This window comes from Athene cunicularia (genome assembly GCF_003259725.1).
Source record: "Athene cunicularia isolate RWA chromosome 2 unlocalized genomic scaffold, athCun1 chr2_part1, whole genome shotgun sequence".
Lineage (NCBI taxonomy): Eukaryota > Metazoa > Chordata > Aves > Strigiformes > Strigidae > Athene > Athene cunicularia.
The window spans coordinates 58,314,099-58,325,438 of NW_020799095.1; positions in this window are offsets into that span (position 1 = coordinate 58,314,099).

Genomic DNA, 11,340 nt, shown 5'->3' on the forward strand with positions numbered 1-11,340 from the left:
CTGGTTTTATGCCATCTCTTTTGGGGACCGCTTGTAAACAGTTTTTTTCAAGATCACTACTTTCTCAGTCTTATTTGACATTTCTTTTGAACATCTTCATCTTCGTTCTCTAAGGCAGCAAATTCTGCTTCTCTCTTCTGTCTTGTCTCTCCCCTTCCCTTGCATCTTCTGTGAAGAGTACAGAAATTTCCTTCACATGTTGGTTGGATGTTGCTGCACTGGTAATTTCTGTTTTGTCTCAGGCAATCCAGCAGGCTTGCATGACTAAAAGGTAATGCCTGTACATGGTATATATCTCTTCTCCTATCAAGAAGATTTTTCTATACCATATATTAGGTAAGGCAAAGTTTTCCAAACCTTGAAGATGAACTGAAGGTAAAAAAATTATCCATTTGAACCAGGCTTTCAGAAGTCAGTTGAAGGAGCACTAAACAGTTACAGGCTCAGAAACTGGCAATATCACAGTTTTGCCATGCAAGCTGCAATTTGATTAATGTGGCAGCTGTTTGATGGGAAATTAAGAGAGAGTTTTGAGAGTCGTGAGAGGAAATTAGGCCATCTTATGCTTTTAAAGCTCTTTAAAACTCGGTGGTATTCCTCCTCCCCTGGAGGTTTATGAGCACACAGGCAACTTCTGTATTTAATCAAGAAAGCAAGCACAGCACAAAGGCTGAAAACATTTTCCAGGGGCAGCGGGGCTCAATATTCTTGTGCTAACAGACCAGAAATCTTGGTTTCAGAAGTCTTGACCTCAGCGTCTTGGTTTGCATAGTCCAAATCCTCAATTGTGTATCTCACTTTATCCAGCATTGAGGTCTAATTTAGAAGCACTCCACAGCATCAAGTACTGAACGTGGCCTGACCGGTACCTCTGGAAGTCTCCTTAACCTCAGAGGGATCTCTCAGTAGGTTGGGTTGGACTGTCTGTCCAGAATAAATCTTGATTCCCTCCAGCAGAGGGAAGAAGCGAATGTGTCTGAACTGTGTGGAAAAGAAGATCCCATGGTATGAGTCATCTACTTCCCCTGGTGGAAGCAGGATGGTTCTAATCAATGAACTACAAAAAAACAGAGAATACTCTTTCCTGTGAATGATCAACATAAGTCGGCTGTGCAACAAGTCTAATTCAAGAGGAGTAAACTTGGAGTCAGTCAGCAGTGTTAAGGCTGCCCTGGAAGCTTCTTAGTGTTAATGAAGGTTTCACTGGGATTTTAGGACTTTAAAACTGTGCTTTTCTACCAGATGTGGGAATGCAAAATCAATGCAGATGCAATAACCATGGCCCAGTGGAGAGGTTTTGGGCTGTAACTCAGATCTGGTTTCTGTTTTGGGATGTGCTGATTGTGACATGGGAAAATAATCTGTGCTAGATTTAGGAGAGTTTAATATTTTTGGCAGTCACAAAATCCAGTTTTATCCTTCTGTGTTCCCAACCTTTCCACACACTTAGCTTTCCAACATTTGAGTCCCCAAGGTCAAAGCTTTTTAACCTTCAGTCTGGAAACTACTAACGGTCTCTAAGATATCAGAAGGTGATCTGTGGATGCGCCACAATTTAAAAACTACATGAAATTATCACCATTGACAGTGAACAGACAGAATGGAGAAAATGGAAGTAGTGAACATCCCTAATTGTATTTGCTTGCAAATAAAGGCTACTGTGGTGACTGCACAAAATAGCCTTTTGATTTATTTCCTGAAAGATGTAAGTTACTCTGGATTTGAGAAGCATCACTTTCAATGCATGGCTTTTTGCTGCTGTCCATGCAGTCAAACATACACACCTCTGACAAGGCTGAGCTGCATGCCTTGTGTTTACATGCCATGATGGTGTCCAGACTGGTGCTTCCCAACCTGTTCTGCATCTGGAGTCAAAGTTTTTCTCACCTATCCCCCAGAAAATATGGAGGTGAGTGTTATTTTCCCTCTTATGCACAAACTCTGCAGTTAAGGCATTAGTTCAAGTTGTAAAAGAATCAAATTCAACTCCCCTATCTGCCTTAAGGGAATGTGAAATCTCATTTCCTACTTTTTTTGGGAGGTTTTTCTTGCATTCAGGCTCTCAGCAGCTCTCAGTCTCTTTTTCTCAGTGTAGCCCTCCCACTCCCCATGGAGTATTTCCATCTTTTCTAAGCCAGCTACGACCTTGCAGCTCACAAGATAGGGTGCTTGATTGTGAGGAAGAGGGGAGACCTGAGGTCCCGTCCTTGCTCAAATTAAAAGCTCAGTGTTTTAGTAACACATTTGCTAATGAGGTTTTAAAGAAAGGTAGAACACTGAAATGGGGAGCCAAGGCAGCATGTAAACTCCTGGAAAAAATAGTGACTGAAGTGATGAACAATATTTTTTCACTTGGAGATTTTATTGCAAGTGAGGAAACATATTTCCTTTATTTTAGTTTCTTCATTTTAGTTTGGTCAATGATTGTTCATTAGAAATGAGAAATTAATTACAGGTAAAAAAAAAATCGGATTATTTTTCTCCTACCCACCAGTCTACAAGTAAACTGATACACCAAGGCTCAGATCTACCCGTTCTAAGCTGTTTAAGCACTGGCTAGCGGTTATTTCATGAACATCAGTTTTCTTTCTTTAATAATTCTGTTAACTTTAAACACAAAGTGTTTGATACCATCTTCTTTCAAATCCAAATCATTTAATGTGACTTTATTTGATAATGAAATAGTTTAACAGGTAAATGAGATAGTTTAAATCCCACACATATGAATCGCTCTGCCCAGCTCATTTTTCACAACAGGAGGCAGCAAGTTTTCATGGCTCTGTGCTCACAAAAGAGAGGGGTAAGGAGGCATGCTGCTAACCCTGTCGCTATTGACTGACAGTTTTGTTCACCTCTGCTCACTCCCAGACCTCCCTCACAAAGGGCTTCCAGCAAATGTGCTTTTTGCCTTGTGTTTATCTATAGTGCCTTTCTGAGGAGCAGGGCACCTGTATTTTCTGCCTGGCCTTTCCCCTCTCCAAAAATCCATCTCCCTACCCTTGTCTCATACCATTTATGTTCCCCACAGATCTCTCATGATGGAGAGATGCTTCTGAAACCATCAGGTAGGTCCGACCAGAAACACCTGGAAGAGGCTGAAATTTCCATGAAGCAGCAAGTCACAACCCATGAGGTTTCTAGGGCATGCAGGGAACTAGGATCTAGTGCATCTGAAGGGACAGAACCAGAGAGCTGGAGTCTGGCATCCTGAGAAGTCAGGAGGTGAAAAGCAAAGAAGCCTTGATGCATTGGCTCAGCCCAGGGAAAGAGATGCTATTTACTATGGTGTTTGTTGCCTGAGACTCCTTCCCTCCTTTCTGTTTGACTCTCAGAGTTGTTCCAGCATTACATGTCCTGACTATGTTTTGCACTAAACCAGCCCAGCCCAAATGCAGGCTAACCCCCCTTGATGCCTGCAGAAGAGTTTCAGAATCCCACCACACCACTCATTGAAATTACACCTGCTTCCAGGAATAGGAAGGACTTGAGTTCTGCAGCATTTCCAAGGGCATCCCTTCTGCTGGGATGCTGCTGTGCATGCAGGTTACCAATTTCCCTGACCCCAGCTGTTGCCTCTGAATTATTCTGAGACTGTTTAGTGTTGCTTTTGCATTGTTTTTTGTTGTTTTGGTGTGTGTTTTTGGTTTTTTTTTCAAAATAAACATGCTGAGTGCAGCATGCTGGCAGTCATCAATATTCAGATCAAATACCACTGCATGATGCATTGCCTGGGGATAAGGAGAAATAGGAGATGACATGGGGGGCCACCAAAACTTGTTAGCTACCAGTTAGTTCTACTGCAATCTGATGTGGGGGAACTGACTCAAGGCAGGTTTGTCTGCCTTGACTTAAATGCATAACTGCAGGATTGTAAAGCCTTGTGACTGCGCTTATTTGGAGAGTTTAACAGAGGGAAGAGCAGGATTTGCATCCACATGAGACTGCTTTTAATCTAGGCTTAGGGCGTTTGGTGTGAGAAAAGAGTTAATATTTCCTCCTCCTTAATTGTCATGAAAATGAGTCATAATTTAATTCTGGGGCACATTCTATGCCAGATGAACGGCACAGTGATTCTTTGCTCAGATATCTGAAATGATAAAAACAATGCAAAGATGAGAATGTCACATTCCAACATTCAAATCGCAGAGCTTCTCCTTCCCTTGACTGCGATCTGAATTGCCTGCATTTTTTCAAGTGTGAAATGAATGAAAGAAAATGCAAGCATCTGTCCTTTCAAGATGTGAATGATTTCATGGCAAGTGCTTCATGCTTATTTTTGACTTGCCTTTGAGCCTTGCCCAATCACAACATTTACTTAATTGAAAACTATTTCTCTGTGGAATCAAATCTGTATTAGCTTAAAGTCTGAGGGTAAACGCTCTAACCTGGATTTGTGAAATGTTTTGCAAATGTGATTAAAGCCAGCTTAGCTTTTCATGATAAATAATAAAAATTATGCATCTGACAGAGATATTAAACTGAATGCTGCCAGTGATTGCAATGCTGTATTCAGCACCCTCCTTTGTCTTGTCTCTTGTTAGAACAATAGGAGCACAGTCATATATTTTACAGTGTCCCACATAGAATATATGTGGGACACAGCCCAATGTGTACTGCATTCTATTCGTGATTCCATAATGTCCTTAATAAAGCTGCCCTACTTTCTTTGTTGCTATGCTTTTCTGATATCAGAAGTGCTGAGTGCTATAGCATAGCTTTATTAATATTTGAAAAAAAAAAATCTCCTACTACTAAGCGATCCTCATTCATCCACTTTTTGTTCTTTTGTCCTACAGTGAAAGGTGACGTGTCCTTAAACATCAGAAAGGCACGTATGCAGCTGGATCACTATTCTGGGCATTATAGGTGAGACTTGTGGCAACTGGAAGCTCCCTGCTGCATCCTTCACTCCGATGAGACACCACAAAGTCCTTTCATAAGGGTTTATTCAATAAATAGCAATTGCTGCACCAGTTCCTAAAATGCTAAGTATCCATGTTATTCCTAATGATTAATACTTGAAGCCTGATGATGATATATATAGTTATCTGAGCTGTTAAAATACTTTTGAAGAAACATTCTCCTCTGACAGAAAGTTCCTTTGAAAGAGTGTATTTTCATTTCAAGAGCAAGATTAAACCTTGCTTAAACATTAACAAGAATTTCTGTGTAGAAATTATCTGTTTATCTTGAGTTGGGAGTCAGTCTCTAGCTGTTATGATTTCAAAGAACATCTCAAAAATGTAACCTCATTAAAACTACTGCCTGGTTGCCTGCCTCAGTTTGCAGATTTCATGAGAGAGCCACGCTCTCCTGTTCATTTCAACAGTGATGATTCAGGCCTGGATGCTAGAAATTGTTGACTTTGACAGTCTTCCTCTGGGCACACCAGAGGAGGACCTGCTCTGAATTATGGCAGGCACAGAGCAAGGAAGGAGAGGAAGGGGAAGCGATTAAGCCTGATTTCAAGAAGGAAGTCTTCAGGTTTGAAAAAGTTGAGAAATACTTCTGGTTCTTAGGAGGGAGAGAATAAAAAAAACATCTGATTGTTTCTTTTTCATAAAGAAACCAGTGCTGCAAATTTCCGATCCCCTGAAGCACTTGATAGCATTCTGTCTTCACCCCGTGTGGATGGGGACCTGAGGGACGCCAGAGGTGGACTGGCCTTCCTGCTCCAACCAGGAGATGTTACGTCCTTCCTGAGGACAAAGCTCACCTTCTTCACTACAGACATTATGCGGGTTAAATACTCGCCTGGGTTGAAGAAAGAACCTCCAGAAAGAACCTGAAATAATGGGTTTTCTATTGCAAATAAAGGACAACTTGCAAAGACCCAGTAGCCTAGAAACTGGACTGGACTGAATTTACCCTTTGTGCAATTAAATAACACATTATTGACCATGATTGATTTAATGAAGCAAGGTCACGGAGCAGGTAATGCAGGCCAGACTTCAACACTATCACATCAGTACAGCTGGCAAATCTAAAGCCTGAGATTTAACAGTGTCACAGTCTTAAAGAGCATGATTTTCAGGGAGCAATAGCTGTGGAGAGGTCTGAAAACAAACTGCACTAACCCTGCTGTGCTACAGTACTGGCGTGGACATAACTAATGTTTTTTCTCATTGTGTTTTGTTTTTTTTTTCTCAATGCATTAAAAAAAGACTCATTAATTTGCATTTATTTGTTCAGATTAAAAATAAGCACAGTACCAATCAAGAGCTCCAAACGCATGGGCCATAAATTCAAAATCGAAATGGAAACAAATGAGCAAGGCTGCCTATGATCATAGAAGCATACTTCAGGCTATCAGGGACCTCAGTAGGTGATGCAGTAAACACCACTGCCTCAGTACCTTTCCCTTCAGTAGCCTAGCAGGGGAAAGAGACGGGTGGCATTTCAGTGTGTCCAGGAAGCTAGCAAATCTAGTTTGGGGCACGTCAGAGGAAAAGTGCAAGTTTCTGTATCATAAAAAGAAGTATGTGTGAAGACCAGCAGCAGGACACAATCCTGTATTAAAAGAGAGCACTCTCCAGAGGCAACTAGCTGCTTTCATCTATTCCCAGGAAACAGATCCTCCTGGTATTCCCAGGAAACAGATCCTCCTGGCAGTCAGTATCTTCTTAGTGCACACGGGACATGGGCTTGTCGCAACAGGTAGACAGAAATTCCTGCCTATCCTGCCTGAAAAACAGCAGCAGGTTTTCTGCTGTGAAATGTAACTGATTTGCAGTATCCTGTAAGGCTGTCCAAATCTGCAGTATTTAACATATTTGACATTTAAAAATTATTCATTTAATAGATATATTTTTCTTTAAAACCTGTTCCATAACTGTCTCTGTTAAGGCTTCCTGCAAGTAGTGCTGAAGTCCCAGCTGCTTTCAGAGAGAGGAGGGGGGTAGCTACTCCAGTGTGGAGCAGTCCTGTGTTACATTCCCATATAAAAGGGGGATTTCTACCAAACTGAACTCTTTCAAAACCCACACTGCATGGGCAGGCTTAGAAGTCTGGAAATCACACGTGTTCGCTTTCACGTGCTCCTGCATGACTAATGAAGTGATGATACTCTGCTATTTTCATCCCAAAGTAACATCTCAGCTGCCCTACAAGCAACGTGCAATGCTCTACTGCTAAAATAATAACCACTTCAGCAGCGTATTACAGCTATTTGCACAGCACTTAACAAGTGTGATATGACACAAACTACTGCTTAGGCTCAAAGTCATTTTTCAGAATTAAGAATTTCTATATGACTCATTCACCCTGTTATTTTTTTTCCCCCCAGCAAAGTACCAATATGAGAATCCCCTTCTCCATGGGTCTACTTACATATTTCGACAATCATGGATTTGCTAAGGTGGCTCAGTAAGCTTTAGCTACTTCTGCCCAGTCGATTGCATTTGTCCAGAGTCTCTGGATGCCTGGCAGGAGCCCAGGCAGAGCAAGCAGATGGCCGAGGCACAGGTACAGAAAGTTAAATTTATTGTGGGCAGGAATCTTGCCTCCTGGGTGGATCCAATACCCGGTGTTGTGCTCTAGGTATGCCTCAGGTATGCTTGATTTGCTGACGGCATGTCAGGGATTTCATCAGCAGGTGTGTAACATGCAACACATCTGATGATTCAGTGCTTGCATATATGTACTGTGGGGTGCATACGCCCATGTTTCTGTTGGGAGGGAATGACTGATGTGAGCTTTGAGCATGTATTACACCGTCACAGGGCACGGTTGCACCCAGGCAGCTATGCTCCCATTCCCTACTTTCATTATGGGATCCCATGTCGATCTTCGCTAACACATTCTCTACCTACTTTCTCACCTATTGAACTGTGACCAGTAGAAGCTTAGGAAAGCCAGCTAGGCTAAAAGTGTTTACCAGCTGAGTGCCCCATTTGCCCTCAAACACCCAAAAAGACCCAACAGAGAACATTGCACTCTGAGGCTCAGTTTCTCTGCATGTAAAGTGAGAATACATGCAGTTGTCTTCCTTTATAGGTTGTCCATACTGTCAGAGCAGAAGCTGTACATATTTAGTCCTCCTCTGTGCCTTAGTGAACAGACCACCAATGCCTTCAAAAGTATCTTGTTAGCGATGCAGTTTCTTGAAGCCTCACTGGCTTCCTCACAGCCTATCCACACTTGACATACACATCTTCTAAAGAAAGGCTCTGGAAACTGGGAAGGAATAAACTCTGAAAATGTACTGAACAGGCTCAGAGACTCTGGGCATGGGCACAGTTTCCATTGACCAGAACAAAGGAGGGTTGAATGTATTATGAACCCTTTGTTAGCACGTGGTCTACTCTTCTCTAGTTCTCTCAGTTGCACATTGGACCTTTTAATACTGCAAATGTTAAAGCAATTCCTGTCTTTAGATCTCAGAGCAAGAATTTCTGTGGGTTGTCTCAGTGGAAATGCATTCAAAGAGTCACTAAAGTGAAGCGTATGGCTCTTTGCAAGAACAAATTCCCGTCAGCCTGAGAAACTGCCGATTGTGTGGTATTAGATGTAAAAAAGGACTTGAGCAACTCAGCTCACGCATCCTTTCTCGTGCTGCATACTAAAGCTGTGGATGAGTCAGTACAGCTGAGTGGGAGAACCAGACAGGTCTGAATCACCAGTTTTTCCTTGTCTCCAAAATACTACTATTTCCATGCAAATAATTTCAAGCCTCAAAGCCACAGAAGTCCAGTAGTGGTGACTGCAAACCTCATACACCAGAAGGAGACAACTCGTTAATGAAAATTCACAGCTGCTTCATGTTTGAAGACACTTATTTATGTAAAAGGAAATTAGCTAATTAATCTTAAAATCCTGGAACTTGAGAAGTATTCGGAGAGACGGTAAGCTCTATTTTAGAATTTCACTGCAGCTATGTATTATTCAGCTCTTTCCATTGTTGTTCAGACTGATGTATGAACGGTTTGAGAAATGCAGCTGTGGAGTCTGACAGGATAAATGTTTTAAAAGTCCGAAAAAGACCAGATTTCCTTGTAAGTACAGAGAAGTAAGAAAGAAACAGTGTAGGATCCTGGTACTCTATCAGGCAGATCTTCATCTTTCTGTTGAGTTCAGCAGGCTCTGGATAGAAACCTCTGCAATGTGCGGAAAGGCACCTTCACACATTTGGAAAGTAAATCAAGGACTTTTATCTGCCAAGTCCTATCTGTAATCTGGAAGACCACCAACTTTCCGCATTTTACTTATGCCAACAGATAATAAATATTTGCCCATCATGTATGCTTGATTTATTTTTTTATACCTTTTATATATGCTTTTATATATCCTTTTCTATCTAGTACTTTCAACATACTAGTTACTTTAGTAATAATAAAAGTAAATAAAGGTTAAATTAAAATAATTAAATAAAAAATAAAGGATTTCTGACTTTTATAATCTCAACATTTAAGAAGAAAACAATATAGTTCTACAGAAATAATTTGATAAAATATATGAAATTCAACCGAGAAGACAGTTTCAGATCTTTGCAAACAATTGTATCAGAATTCTGTAGAAGAGCTGTTAAGTTGGTATTTCTCACAGAATTGTGACTGCTACACTTTTATTAGTTTCCTGATGGTTGCTTTAATTTACAGAGTTTAGAAAGACAAAAAGGATGTATGAGACTTCTATGTTTTGTTTCTGCATTAAACTTTATGCTGATAACGTATTTCAGGCTAAGAAAAACCTCTAGAAAGAACAAATTACTGTCTCTGTGAAAGAAATCTCTGCATGTGTCTTCCTTGAAGGAAGCTTGAGCAACATTAAGAACAAAATGTCAGCTCTCTTGTCAAAACAGGCAGGCTTAGAAGTGGAAAGATCTAATATACAGAATACCAGAGGCTTCATAGTTCAGCAGACATAGCTCGGGGAACCTCGGTCCTGGTTAGACACATCTTTAAAGTGAGACACTGTGCTGCCACCTTAACCTTTTTTGCTTTGCAGAAAAAATCTTGCCTAGATTTGATAGTACTTCAAGTCAGAAGTAACTGGCAGCACTAGTGATATGGATTTGAGCAAAGATTCTGCTTTCACTCACCTACCTCATTGTGAGGACATGGTCTGCACTACTGAAAGGTCAGTTGTCCTTCATTGGCTTCTCTCAGTTCTTCTGGGCTCATGTGAGGACAGGCAAGCGTAACACGGTGGCCCTATTTCACGCAATTAATTTAGAAAGAATTTCACCCTACTCTAGTACAAATGGTATGGAGTATGTCCCCAAAAGTCCCTGTGACAAATGAGGGGGAAGGCACTGCCACTGCAGATGGGGCAATTCAGATTTGGCACTGTGATGTGTTTAGAGGTTGATTTGGCTACTGGAGTGCTGAGAGCTAGGTGCAATTCGCTCAGCTTAACTGCAAAGCTACATTAACCTAACCGGAGGAAAAAAAAAAAGTTTAAAAAAGTAAAGCAAGAAAAAATTTTCTCTAGGAAAACAATGGATTTAGAGGGTAATAATGTTGTTCCCTAGTCCTTAATTCCCATTTTCTATTTTCTTACTGAAAATTTCTCATAACAATGACCTTACATAGATCTTCATAAAGTGGCCTGTGCCTACTAAAATAATAGAAGCTATATGATAACTAAATAAGTATATAGCATCTATTTCTCTTCAGCCTTCACATATTTACCCTGTTCCTGTAACCTGGCTACTTTCTCAGGGTTTATTATTATGCGCAGACAAGCAAATAAGACAAGAAAGATATACCAAATTGCTCATCCTGGGAAAACCCTGTATAAACAGGTCTGAATGTCTAATGGGGAGCCCCAACACAGTATTTGTATTTTAAAGAAAGGTAATACCTCTGCGGTTATTTGACAAATGGATCTGGATTGTGTTTCAATAGTCAGAAGCCAAAGAGTATCCATCTCCTTCACTTCAGCGCTAATAGTACTAATAGTGCACAGAAAGCAAAACATGTTTAACTTGCAGCGATCCTTTCAGCGTCTGTGATTTTTGTAATAAAGAAGTGTTTGCTGTGAGATGGTGGCAGGAAAAAAAAAAAAAAACCTCTTTGCAGAGCATGGGAAAGGAGAGCTGTCTTCCAAGTTTGATTTTTCAAACATTGGTAGATTACGTACGCCACATTGTCCCTGGCATGTTTCCAGGGATCTAATATAGGAAAGGTTTTTAATTTGTTTTGTCTTTTTTTCCCCTCTTTTCTCTCATCTCATTTTTTGCCCCCTTTCCTTCCTTACTCTTCTCTTCCTTTCTCCTTGGAACGGATAAAAAAGACGATATGTGGAAAACCAACATCTTTATTCTTACCCTTTAATTGGAAGCAGGAAGTTTCATCTTTTTTTTTTTTTTTTTTTTTTTTTTTTTTTTTTTTTTTTTTT